The 14,062-nt window shown below is 44.1% G+C and overlaps 1 protein-coding gene across 6 annotated transcripts in view; it reads left to right on the top strand.

Annotated features, from left to right (window-relative positions):
• Positions 1 to 14,062, top strand: part of KDM2B (lysine demethylase 2B) — a 118,382-nt gene that overhangs the window by 17,134 nt on the left and 87,186 nt on the right. The window lies entirely within an intron of this gene.

Raw genomic sequence — 14,062 nt, 5'->3', positions numbered from 1 at the left:
TCTTTGTGCTAAGACACAAACCAGAGGAGTGGTGACTGTAATCTTCAAGTGTTTCCTAGCAATTTCTGCAAGAGAAATTCTTTTTTGACTCTAAGAAAAGCTACATTTTGAGTAGGAGATTTGTGCTGTGTGTGTCTTTGAAACCTGCTTTTCCTGAAGATGGATGTGTTATTCACTGTTTGTCTGAAATCCTTACTGAATAGTGATACTGAGCTCTGTGAAGCCGTCGCTGTGGAGCTGGCTGAGGTTTGGATGTGGTAGCTGCAGTCCTCCACTGAGACTTTTAGCTGCATTCTTGCTAGTTAGAATTTACCTGTGTTGTGGCAGGAGTTAAAGCTTTTAAAATAGCCCAATTGCTTCATTCTGAAAGACAAACTGTAGAAAATGGCTCTGGAGTTTAATGATGAATGGCAATATCAGCTCTGGAAAAGATGTAAAGAAAAACAAGGGAGAGGAACTTGTGCCTCATTTCTGCTCACTTGGGGTTATCTGCGAGAGAGGGGTTATCTCTGATAACCTTCCTTCACAAACAAAACCTGGCAATGTTGCTTGATTTATGGCCATTTATAAGGGATAAAAAAGCCCCAAACCTCTTTGGCAGAAAATGTTAGGGAAGTAGGATGAGAAATGCTATTTCTGTTGGTCAGTCTGCAGTTAAATTAGGTAATGGAAGGGTATTTGGAAGTGCGAAATGTTACTGATGTGCTAAATACCAGAGTGTAGGTACAAAATCTCTCCTTTTGCTGCGGAGGAGCCTTGTCATTACCTGGACCCTGTTTGAAATGTTCTGTGAGTCTGTTCCATAGCTGATGAACTGCCGTTTCTGTTCTGAAGCTGCTGAAGCCGAGGGCCTGATTTTGAGATGTTTTGGAACAGTGTGGTGTTGCATAACAACATTGTTTTTCCTGTGTAACAGTCAAAGTGTGGGAGTTGTGTTTCCTCAAGATTGATGTCCTATGGAGGATTGGGGGGGTGGAGATTCCTGTGTACAGGGCCAGGATATTTGTCAATAAATTTAGGTTTATAAAACAATAGAGCAGAAATACCACTTTGAGATTACCTTTAATGTAAACGTGTGTCTCTCACAGCTGCTTCAGCAATCCATGGATGTGTTCCTGGCCAGATACTGAACCTCATGGGTCTTTTTCTATTGTGTTTGGGCAAAAAACCCTTTGGAGTCATTGTACTGAGCCTGTGATATTGTCAAGACCATTGTCACTTGCTCTCTTTTTTAGTACAGTTGATGATTTCTGGCAGCACAGGTGGAAACTTTGATTCAAAAGGTCTAAAATATTTGGGAAATGGACTGTGAATTATACCTGAAAGTCGTGGTTCTTATGGCAAATCGTTTCTGTCACTGTGGGATTTGTGCTGTGTGTAACAGCCACGTTGACACTGAGAGCACATGGGGCAGTTGCTGTCTCTGTGCCAAACATCTAAATTACCTACTAATGACTTCAGGAAGCACTGGTGCGCAATTTCGCTATTGCATATCATTACTGATATGTATGTTGCACACACAATCACAGATTCCTAGGATGGTTTGGATTAGAAAGGATGTTAAAGCTCATCCAGTTCCAACCCCTGCAGGGACACCTTCCACTAGGCCAGGTTGATCCAAGCTGGCCTTGAACACTTCCAGACCAGTCTAAGGTTCAAATAAAGCAGGTGGAAAGCCTTGTTTTATTAGTATGTCCTGTGAATTATCCCTGCCTTGTTTTGGTGGACTCCTCAGATCTTGCCTGAACCTCCAGCAGTCTTCTGCCTTTCTGAAGCCCCATGTTTTCCAAACTTATCCAAGGCCTTGCTGAACCTGGGAAGGGGATGATGTTTTGTGAATGCGAAAAGGAATGATCATAACTGCATCTGAATGTGTGTGGGAGTTGAGAGAGAACATAGCTCAAAAAATGTTGTGTTCTGTGTAAGCTTGTTGGGTTTTTGGTGCTCATCGTTACAGCGTGCTGGTGCTATTTAAACCCATCATTTGTTCTCTTTTCAGATCAGAGAAACATATTTGTTATAGACCATTTCAAAGTGAAGGGCTGGGATTTTCCAAAGCACATCAATTCCATAGGCAGTCACTGAGCCTTTGGTCTCAAGTTATGCTGAAATCTTACTTGCAGTTTTTCTAACATGATTGTTCTGTCATCTCCATATTTGAGTACCTGTAAGTCACAAGGAAATAACAGTTGGTAGCCTGGTTCTTTTCATCTCCCTTGGAAAGCTCTAGTCTGTGGCAATAATAATGAGAAAAGAAAGGTGGGGGGTTTGTTACTTGTTTGTGGTTACCTGGGTTTAGGTGTCTATTTTTATAGTGTTTCATCAGACTTCCAAGGAAACATTGCCATTGCTGGTGCTAATTGTGTAACAAATGCAGATACCCGCTGTGATTTAGTCTGGTGATGTTTATGACCTGGTGCTTATGATTTACATGTTAGTGTGCATGAATGTGCACCAGTGTGTGATGTGTTGCATGAAACACTTCTCCCGTAGGGTGGCTTTACTTTAAAGAACAAACACTTTAAACTGCACGGTTGGAACCATGGTTATAAGTAGACTCCTACCTTTGTATGAAAGATATCCTGGGTGCTCTTTAAACCTGAGACAGTGGATTAATTTCAGCAGCTGGAATTTGTCTGATCTCTGAAATGGCTGTGAGCCAAGAATATGAATGGAGAAGTGGAGAGGAATTAGGTGGCTGCTTAGGAACTTGAGACCACTCTTGAAAGAAGAAAAACTCTGTTGTAATTTAATAACTGTTAAGCTTTGTAATTTCATTGTCTAAGGTAGATTTGCTTGATAATTCTGAAGGAGCGAATGTTACTGTCATCCCTTGATAAGGTGATTTCAAATTTGATTAAGAGGGTCATTGGCCCTCTTAACATCTCCTTAAACATCTGCCATGCCTGCAGTAAAGTTTGAGGAGTGCTATTTCTGCAGGCTCCTTATTTTTCACTCTTGGCGTGCCATGCTGCTGTATGGGTGGCGGTAGTGTAAGCATATGGGCTTCTTAAAACCCAAGTGCACAGCAGTAGCCAGTAAATGTCGGGGCTTTGTTTTATCCCAGAATTTTCTGCACATTTGCAGTTGTTGTCTTTAGATTTGCACAGCATCTTATGTCCTTGTTCCTTTCTGTCAGTGAAGTGGTACGTGCTGGGGCAGCACAATAGCTGTTACTTGGTTTTCCTCAGTGTGATTCTGACTGACTGCTCATGCCCAGGAGGGGCAGCTATACAGAGTATATCTAATTCCCAGCTCTCTTGTGTTGGCTTCTTCTGCCAACAGTGCTTCTGGGCCACTGCATGGAGAGGTGGCTGTCATAGATAGGCAGAAAAGAGAGTGTGTTTCCCAGATGACTGCTTGAATCTCTGCACACACAGACCTGTGTGAGTGCTTCATGCCAGTTACACTAGAGAACAAATGAAGTACACTTGCCAAGGTTAACCTAGGACTGAGCAAAGAGAAAGGTGACTGCCTTGCTCAGCACGCCTAACCCTAAACCTAACCCTTTGCTGCTCCTGTATTCAAGGACTGAATGTAGTCATTTGCTTTAGTCTTTGATGTCAGAAAGCCAAAGCACACAGCATTCCAGTTTTTCATTTGTTTGATTTTTGTCCTGATGTTATTCTTCACGGACATCATATAGTGTGAAGAAGGAAGCACTGGATAGTTTTGGAAGCTATAAACCATGTAAAGGAGGGAGAAAGAGGAAACAATCAGGGATGTGTGCCCCAGTCTACCAGTCTGAGCTCTTTTCTCTTTCTTTGCTTACTTCTTTTTAGTGGTTTGCTTGGGTCAGCACTGATTGAATTTAAAAGAGTATCTGCTTTTCTGTGGCATCTGCACTGTCTCACCCTTTGACTTGTAATGGATGTCTGCACTGCCTTTGTCTTCCTGGGTTGTCACAGCAGCTCCCTGGGTAGGTGTGGAGACCCTGCACAAGCACAGTGTCTGTATCCAAACAGTAATGGCCAGTCTGGGTGCATCTGCTTTGATTTGTTATTTTTAGCTGACCTCTCTCCAGTTTGCTTGCCACAGCCTGGCAGTCTGTTGCCATTGAATCCCAGCTTCTGCACTCAGACCTAAATAAACTGAATAAACCACTAAATAAACCACTGCGGTGCTGCTGGGTCTGTAATGTGTGTCCCCTCCTCTCCTGGCTGGTGATGCTCTGTGTGCCAGGATACGTGTTATACACCCCCAAAGTCAACCTTGCAGTCGTGGCTAATGGCAAAGGGGGTGATTTCCAAACACACTGAGGATTGTAAGGAAGAAAAGAGACTTTCAGTGCTTGTGATCCCTGGGCTGAAGAGGTTAAAGTTGTGACCACAGCGGTCACTTCTGTAGGATCAGCAGCATTGTTATGTGGAATTCAGCATGCCAAGTCGGGCATTGTATCAGTGGGAACAGTGCAAGTACAGGACTTGTACTATTCATGGGGTGGTGTAACAACTGACACCAACTCACTGTTTGATTTTATTTAACCAACTCACTAAGGGTTTATTTATAGAATTAAGTATAGGAGCAGTGAAGAATGTATCATCAGTCATGCTGTATCATGTATTTTTGCTGTTAAACTCTGGTGCTGTAGATTTGGCTGGCCATGGTGCTTACATAGATAGAAAATGTTTGGTTCCCTTCATTTAGTTCCTGTATTCACAGACTGTGTTGAAAAGCTTTGGTGGTTTTGTCTTGTATAAAGGATTCAAGTAAAGTTGAAAGCAGCAAAGCTTTTAATTGTGATAAAATCTGTGCATTCAGGTATGGCAGCAAAAAGCAAACATGTTAAAGCTCTGAACACTGTTGCAGAGCGCAGTCTTCATCTGGCCCAAGGAGGTGAAGCACAGGGTGGGACCTAATGGATCATTTCAGTATTTGATTTCTGTGATTCTGTCAAATCTTTAAAGCCCTGGTGGGAGGCTTTGATCTCCAAGGCGAAGGGTGAAAGGAGAACCAAGGCTCTGTGTACCCTGTTGCTTTCTTTGCTGGGAATAGCTGGGGAGATACCTGATTATCGCTGGGTTTCGCCTTCTCATTAGAAAGACCAAAAGAACAGGAACTGAGCCAAAAATTTCAGTTGCAAATTGGGTGTTTAAAGAAATAAGTGTGAAGGTCCCTGCCTTGACTCCGAGTTTATAATCAGTGGAGAAAGATAACGGAATAAACTACATCATCAAATCCCAGATGTTTGCAAGGGAAAAGCCCTATAAATAGGGGGAGTTGGCCCTGCAAGTGCAGGTCTGCCTTCCCTTGTGTTGGAGGAGATGCTGTGTGCCATCAGACATCTGCTCATGGGTTCTTCACTAAGTGAACAAGATGTTGAGGACTCAGTTGTACTGCATTGAAGTGAGCAGCTGAGCTTTCTGTAACATCAGTGGAAGCAGCTAGACGTGCAGAGGAGTATTTCACTGACTGTTGAGGGTTTGTCACAAGGGAGAGACCTAAGCAAGCTTCCTGAAGTTGGGCACTGCAACATTTTGCTCTTTGTAGGAATAACTGCAATTCCACAGTGTAATGGCACACAGGAAATAGTGTGGCAACACATTCAGTTGGGACAGAAAGGATTACTGCCCATTGACTGAATGTAACAGCCATAAGCTGTGTGGGGCTCTGTATCTTTTTATCTATCTATATTTTGTTCTGTTAAATACATGTGCTGCTGTAGTCCCCAGGAGCTGCAGCTAAAATGGGAACATACACGTCAGGTACCTCACAAAAGATGAGAATCACCTTAATCCATGCTTCTAGAAGTAGGTAATAATGAAAGGGGAGCATAAAGAGGTGCAAGTGTTATAGGTAATGATTATTCTGGTTTTATAAAACATGATTTTTATATATATTAAAAGCTGTACACACATTTATAGATGCTTACATATGCATCTGTATAAATTCCAGTCAGTACTGAGTGGAGAATCATAAGGGGTGTCTCCACAGATGAGAACACTGGTGGTAGTGACCGCAGATCAGGTGGGTAGAGGCACGAGGGATGGCAGAGCCCATGTGAAACATTCCCTTTACATTAACATACATTTCTTGTGGTGTGTTAGCACAGTGGTTCCCAGCTGGCTCTGCAAATGTGTTCAGCTTTCTGTTAGTAACTACTCCAAGAAGCTGAAAGCAAAAGCAAACCAGATAACTGCCTCTGAGTAACTGCTTCCTGGTGGTTCTTTGGTTCATTCCTCCGGCCTGTTTGCTCCCCCTCTCAGATGGATCTGTTCTGAAATGGTATCATGGTTGAATTCACAGCAAACTACAAAGCGAGTCGAGAGGCTCGTAGTGTGGTCCGTGGGCAAGTAGGGGAAATTTTGTCTTAATCACTGTACAGTTCTCCATCCTCTGAAAGAAAATTAGCCCTGCAGATACAAAAGGAGGACAAAGCAGCCACACACGGCCATTCGGGAAACCTTCCATCATCTCTGCTCAATAGGGACCTGGTGTGGCTGTTTCTATAGAGCAACACTCCCTTTGTTTCAAGGAAGTTGTGAAATTGGAGCTGGAGAGGAGTTGGGGGGAGGCTCATTAGAGAAACACTGTTCTAAGGAGTGCTTCCCAAAATTAAACCAGGCTCTTCAAAGGAAGCGCAAAAGTCTGCCCTCAGACTTGCATCGACCTCTTGATTAAGATGTATGGTTCTCCCCCTGCGCAGGGATTTGTCCTGTGAATGGGAATGCCACGTTTGGAAGAGCAGAAGAGCTGAGTCAGTCATTAGCTGCTGGCTTTCCAGGAGCCCTGTGTGGAGGGATATTGAGGCAGCAGTGAGGGCTTTGCTCTGTTCCTAGTGTCCAAATAATTGATACTCCAAAACACAGCGGACCAGGCTCTTTAGGGGAGAGGATTCAACACTGACCTTATGGGAGGGGAGGTACTTGTATGAAATATTTCAATTCATTGTAAGATTTCTCCTCTTGCTGCTCACCTTTGGGGTTTTTTTGTGCCCACGGTGTGATCTGTGCCTGGCTTGCTCTTCGGGCTCTGCTTTTCCCTTTTTCATGGATGCAGGACTGTTGGAGGATTAGCCAAAATTGAGTTAATGAAAGCGTCCTCATTGTTCCCGTGGTGTGGCAGGCCAATGGCTGAGTAGTTTTGTAGAAAACAGCTTGTGAGCATGTTCTTCAGCCTGTGAGGATTCAGACTGAGGGTCTTCAGTCTCTGGATCCTGCAAGTCACACCCTGAGTTCATCAAGGGATTTGGATCCACGGGAGATACATCTCTGCGATAGCTGAGAGAGGAGCAGGGGGATCCAAGAGCACTTTGCAGACAGGAGATAGGGATGGCTCCTTGCAGGATGAGGTTGAGCTTGGATTTTCCTCACAAGTGACTAAAATAACTGCATGCCAGTGCAATTCCCATTGATCTGAGGGTACAAACCCCAAACCTGTGCTTTAAAGGAGCTGAGGTACATACCTGGCTGCAGGGGAAAAGTGAAGATTGGTAAGCAGTGTATGTCAGGTTGTCTCAGATGCTCTAAGGCTATTGCAGTTACAGCAACATGTCTGAGATCCAGTCTTCAGGAAAACAAACCGTTCCTCCATCATGTTGTGTTGTGGCCATAACTTGTTTGAAAATCTCCCACTATTCTTTAAAAACACTTTGATTTTAAAATGCAAGTTCCAAATGTCCCTGCAGTCACTGCTGGGGCTGCCAACGTGCTTCGCGTCTGAAGCTGCTGTGTAGATGGGAAAGCTGCTAAGTGAAACCTCAATGAAAATCAGCAAATAAGTATTGCTACTGCAAATGATACCTCCCAAGTGTCTGTAAGCGAGGATGGAGTCAAACCAATGGGGTTTCTATCAGCAAAGGGGTTGTAATACTGTTGGTGTGAGCTGGCCACGCTTTGAGCTGTTGCAGTTCCTTCTAAATGTGACAAGTATGAAGAGGAAACATCTGGGCAATAGAAAAACAAAGAAGAAAAGCAGTGTTGACTTATTAAAGTGATGCAGTCCAGTTCTGTCTTGCAGGTTTCTCTGTTCCAAGTTCAGCACTAAAGACTTCCTGGCTCATCCTTTTGTCCTTGTCTTTTTCCTTTCTTTTCCCTTGAGCGACCTCTCCCGTTTCCTCTGTATCCCTCTTTCTTTGATGAGGCTACTCTACTGTACAGACCTCACTTTACTCCCTGATCTCATAGTGGTTTATGAGCAGGTACAGATAAATCCTTCCAGACTCAAGCAAGGATACTCTTCCCAACCATGAGCCAATAATGATAGGGAGATCAACATACTTTGCTGTAAGCAGGACACTTGACAGGTAGGTTTGTGTTTGTTTCTCATGGGAACTATTAGTTCTTTGTGTGACACCAGTGGATCAGACAATGTAATGTGCTTTCTGAGCTGTTCTCTCTCTGCTGCCTGTTTGCTCAGGGCTGGGAGGAATGGAAGAGTTCTGGAGCTGCACCGTGTTCTCTCCTGGGCAGGTTTAAAATTGGAAACTTCAGAGTTTCTGAATGGATTTTCTTGAAGTGAAGGATCCATCAGTGATTTCCCTACAGTCTGAGGCCTCTACCTAATTTGTTGGAAATTGGAACGCTTTGTAGCAGCTCTAAAGCAGCCCTTTGGGACTTTGGCGTCCACAGGTATCAGGTAGAGCAGTGCACGTATGAAGTGCATATCTCTCTGTATTAAAAGTGGTGTACTGAAGACTTCCAGAGGATGTTGCTTCACTTAACCCACAGTGGGTTTGTGCCCCTTAAATAGCCTGTTGTTCAAGAAGAAAAGCTTCAGTCTGCAACCTCAGAAGGGGATGCTGGGGCTGCGGTTTGGTGTCTCTGTACATTCCCCACAGCAGCTCCTGGTGCTGGATGCACATCTCTTCCCCTGAAGCTGTGGAACTGTGCTGAGGAGCAGGCAGAGAGCTGGCCCTGCTTAAAAACATTATTTAAGCCTCATCGGTTTCTGGAGCATTGGTGACCAGTTTGTGTCATGACACCAGGACTTAGGGCAGAGAGAGGTTAAAACTTACCCAGTGTTCCAATAGACTGGAAACAAAAACTTGTCACTCTAATTCCAGTCCTGTGCTCTGGAGCCAGACTCATCTTTTCATCATCTAAACTGCCAGTTTTTGCTATTGCTGCCTATCATGTGCTGGGTAAAGCGTCTCTTGCCCATGCTACCCACTGCATCTAACAACGTGCTTTTTTGCCACACCAATAAAGTGTAAATTGGTGTCCTGTTCATTCTTTTTCTTCCTTCCCTACTTCTGGCATTGCTCTCCTATCTCCTTCCTGTGTGCTGGCTGGTTCTCTTTTGCAATAAGGTGGTTCAGAGAGTTGAATTGCAGAAAACTCAGTGTCCTCCTCCCTTGCAGAGAGGTGGAGGAACATATAGATGTGTATATTTCTTTATGCTTGTTTAGCTCTCAGCACTAACCAATGCTGGGCAGGCACACGATGGATGTAGCCTTCTACTACCTCTGTCATGGGTTTCCCCTGAGGAGCTGTGCATGAGAAGAGTGCCTGGTGAGTGAGCCTTGATCCGTGATAATGTGCAATAGAATAAACAAAAAGAAGGTATTTGATGCTCTCTCTTTATGCTTTTTTTGGGGAGCTCTTAGAAATAAAAATGCCTATGTTTAGCATGTCTGCTGACTTGCCATTTTGGAAGTAGAACCAGTCCTATTTTTAGAGCTGAGCTTCCTGTCTGAGCTCTCTGAGTTTGTCCTTTGCCTAACGCAGTCAAACTCTTTAAAAACAACCCTGACTTGGTTAAAGTGGGACAGTTTTGCTAAAAACAGTCATTTTGTGCCTGGATATAAACAGCAGAAAATGTGCTTTGAACAAGTGTTCTGATGAAAATTCAACCCTTCAAAAGAAGGTATTTCCATGATGTCAAAACATGAAAGTGAAACTGAACTGATGTGTTGATGTGGTCATGGTCATCTCAAAGCCTCTGTCTGCAAGGGGATGTTAAAAGGAGTTGTCCACGTGGGGAAATGAACCAGAGCAGCTATTTTAGAATAGCTCCCTGCAGACAAACTGTTCTTATGCAATCAGCATCCTCTGCTTTAGCTCATCCATACTAGGAAAGAGCCATCTTAATCTGGAGGAACAGCACCCAACGTCCTGACTATTGCATTGGAGCTGTTATGCTTTAGTGTCCTGATTTACCTTAATCCAAAATGACCCTCAAGTGTAGCTATCCCTTTACCTAAAAGTATATATTAATATCTGCATGTTTGGAGGCCTGATGTAATTGCAGCTCTACGCATCTTGAGATGTCCTCATTAAAGTGTAGACATTAGGTGTGTGGTGGTGTTGCCAGCCCTGTATGGGACCAGTCTAGACCAAAAAGAGAGCTGGAGCATTGCTGGTGGAATTCAGTCATTAACTGGTAACATGAATAGGAGTCGAGGTTCTTCTTTCATTTCCTAACTGCCAGGTATCAGAAAAATGAAGGCCATAGTGTTTCTCATTATGGGCTGCTGCTGAGATTTCAGGAGGGCAGAAGGGCAAAGGGAAGAAACATGCTATGGGATGAAGCAGTCTTTCCTTCCCAGTTCTGGCTGTTCCATCCCTGCTTGTGCTGTGCTGTTTCTTGATCCCAGCATCCTTCTCCTGGTCCAGCTTTGGTGTATGCCCAACTCCTCAGTGAGCTGATCCAGCCCACACTATCAGCAGAAAACTAGAAAAACAGGAAAAGGAACATATATCCCTGCTGTCTCTGGAATCCCCATTTGCTTGCCCCAGTGTTGGAGGAATGTTAGAGTCAAAGCAAGAGGTCAGAGCCTGCACAGCCAGGATAGGGGAGGGGAAACCTTTGAGGAGCAGGGAGCTTTTGAATCATCTCAGCCACCTCCCAGATCTTTCCTTGATGGTGAGATGTGCTCCATCCCTGGGAGCTGGACCCTGGGTTGCAGGCTGGACTTTGCATTGCCAGATGCCCCAGGAGCAGCTACACTCTTCACTGTGGATATTAGTGGTGGAGCACAGCAAAGTAGAGCTCGGAATTCACCATGTAAATAAGGTTGTAAACCCCTAAATTGCCCTTTCCTTGTTGGGGTGTTGTTCTGTGCCAGAGGCAGCTTTCCTAAAACGGGAATGGATTGCACTGATTCAACCAATGCGCCTTTGAACTGCTATTGCCAGATTAAGATGTCGCTTAAAACCATTTAATTTATATGGGATTCGCAGTGCCCAAAGATACTCTTGACAGTGGAGAATGCAATTCTACTATAAAATGGTATTAATGTGAAATTATTTAGTTTTTATAACATTTTCCCTCTATTTTATCTGTTACTGTTAAATATATTTTATGTTCAGACACTTCAGGAAACAGTCAATGGTCTTAAAACAGATTTGACAGATAAATAAAACATGAGATATTCAACAAAATTCTCTCCCTTCCCACTTCCCTTACAACTTGTATTAGTTTTCTTTCTGTGCTTGTTCCTTGTGTGCCAGCTCTGTCTTTGCAGCTGCCTGGAGCATGCCTAGACTATAGGTTAATGCATTTGGATACTGTATAGAAATGTAAAGTCAAACATTTATTTGCATATGGATTCCCCCCCATGTGGTTTTCACTAGCTGAAGTTTCAAAGTCACTGAAAATTAGACTTTATGTTTTGGGCAGATGTAAGGATACAAACTGATTGTATAGAATGTCACTAAAACACATGATTTGTCCCGAGCCTCTTGCTTTAGTCCTGTGGTATTAAGGCTTAAGGCTTTCTGCTGGCTTATGCTCTTCCTGTGGACATGCTTGAAATACTTTGCCTTTTGTTGCATGAAAACAACTGATACCATGGGCTATTGCAGTTTGGCAGGTTTATACCAAATGATAAAGCTGCAGGCACCAAAGAGGGGGAAAGGTACATGTCAGGTCCTGGTGGCTTTACATCTCCATAAGAAGGAAGTAATTTAACCCACCGAAAAGGCTGCACTGTGCAGCCAGTGTGGGGTGTGCTGGGGAGCTGTGGGGCAGATACCTGGGTGAGGGGTGTAATGAGGAAAGGAGCTGGATGGTTTGGGCACCTTCCATTAGAGCAGGTTGCTCCAAGCCTCTGTGTCCAACCTGGCCTTGAGCACTGCCAGGGATGGGGCAGCCACAGCTTCCTGGACATGCTGTGCCAGCGCCTCAGCACCCTCACAGGGAAGAGCTTCTGCCTAAGAGCTCATCTCAGTCTCCCCTCTGGCAGGTTAAAGCCATTCCCCCTTGTCCTGTCCCTACAGGGCCTTGTCCAAAGCCCCTCTGCAGGTTTCTTGCAGCCCCTTTAGGCACTGGAAGTTGCTCTAAGGTCTTCCCTGAGTCTTCTCCAGGCTGAACAAGTGTTGGAGCTGGACTCTTGTTTCCCTCTGTTCTTCTGTGCCCTCTTGTGGATCTGGGAGCCATGGTATTGGTCCTTGTCAATGGTATTGGTATATGTCTCTCTTAACTTAGCTTATTCTTACCCTGGGTCTGAAATGCAAGGAATGTTGTGAATAGCTCCACTTGCTCTGATCCACATCCCCTCCCAGTTAGTATGGGATAGCATAATGGTCTCCTGTGGATAGTGGGAGAATATGTGCCTTCCAGATCTTTCCATGTTAGGGAATGGGATGTGCTACTTTCAAGACTGGAGTTTGGTAGCCTGGATAATGCAAGTCAGAAGCTGTAGGCAGGGACTCTGCACAAATAATTTCTCCTCCAGATGTTCATTTCTATATTAAAACTAATGCTGTTGCAGCATATAGCAATATAATCTGTTAAAACCTTTACAGCATCTTCTTCTCTAGGCCTCTAATAAAGGGAACAGATACTGTGTGTATGCTGTTCCCTCCCTTCATTTTACTGTAGATTTTACTAATATGTGGGCTGGAGTAACTTGATTGTTTTTAAGGTTTCAAATGAAGCACAGTTCTTAAGTAGCTCTTCCTGATTGATCTTGTTTTCCAGCTTACATCTCTGCAACTGTTTCTGTTCCACTTGTCAAAGGTGGCACTAGCTTGTTTCTTAGTTACTGTCTTTGTGATCCTTTGGGCATTCACTTGTGCTTGATGAGTAAGCAGCAGTAGAGGAGGAGGATGTTTCTTCTTTAGGCTGTAAAATCCCCTCCAGCATCACCACTTTGCCTCTGAGTGACATCAGTTGCAGGAGGAGAAACAGTGCCTCCTAATCCTGCGCTGTCCAAGTGTTCTCCAGTCAAGAGTTATATTGGAGAAAGATCCTGGGAAGCCAAGGATGGAGGGTGCACTGAAGCTTCCCATGTCAGTTGCGAGAGATGCCCTTTGCCAGTTAGGGATCCAGGTTTGAGAAAAACAGCCCCTCAAATTACTCTTTCATTTGGAAGTCAAGAGACTGTCAATTCAGATCTCAGCTCTTCTGCCTGTGATTGATAATTGTGTGCATTTAACAAAGCCGCTATTGAACTGGGCCTCATGCTTTTAATTCTTCAAGTAACTACTGATTTTTCTCTCAGAAAGGGTAATTGAGGCTGTACCGGGTCGCTGAGATCAAGCCTGGACTGGACTATGGCAGATCCCAGACTCTGCCACACAGTCCTTCAGATACAACTTTTCATTATCTGTGTGCTTAACGCCTCTGGGCTGTGGCTGCTGCTGTAATCCCCAGGCAGAAATCAGGCTGAGTTTTATCCTGTTTAACAGGACTTCACCCCAGTTGCTAATCTGTTGAGTTGACAAAAGTCTGTTCCCCCGCGATAATGAGGTTAACGGTTAAAAACCCCAACAACAAACAGTTCCAACCCCAGACTAGATTTTGTGTGTTGTTTCAAACATGCAAATACCAAGTTTAAGGATTTTGGTGCTGCATCACACATAACTGAACTTTCTCCCAGTCCTGCCTCAAGGTGGCAACACGAGGACCAGTCCCGAGCTCAGACCAAGGATGAAATCCTGTTCTCCAGACTTGTAGGATAGAGTTTGATTGATGGGCCAGTGGGACTGTGCCACGTTTACACTGTATGAATTCTTGTTTTCGACTACAAAGCTTTATGATCTTGAGTTCCTTTCCAGAATCATTATCACATCTGTCACTGTCATTGCTATTGGTGGCTAAGGATGGTTCTAATGGAATGATGCAATCCAGACTCTCATTCTTGCTGCAATACTGCTCCCAAGCACACAATAGCCCA

The sequence above is a fragment of the Lathamus discolor genome, chromosome 12, assembly GCF_037157495.1.
Source record: "Lathamus discolor isolate bLatDis1 chromosome 12, bLatDis1.hap1, whole genome shotgun sequence".
Lineage (NCBI taxonomy): Eukaryota > Metazoa > Chordata > Aves > Psittaciformes > Psittacidae > Lathamus > Lathamus discolor.
Note: the sequence above shows the minus strand (reverse complement) of the source record. Positions and strands in the feature narration are given on the sequence as shown.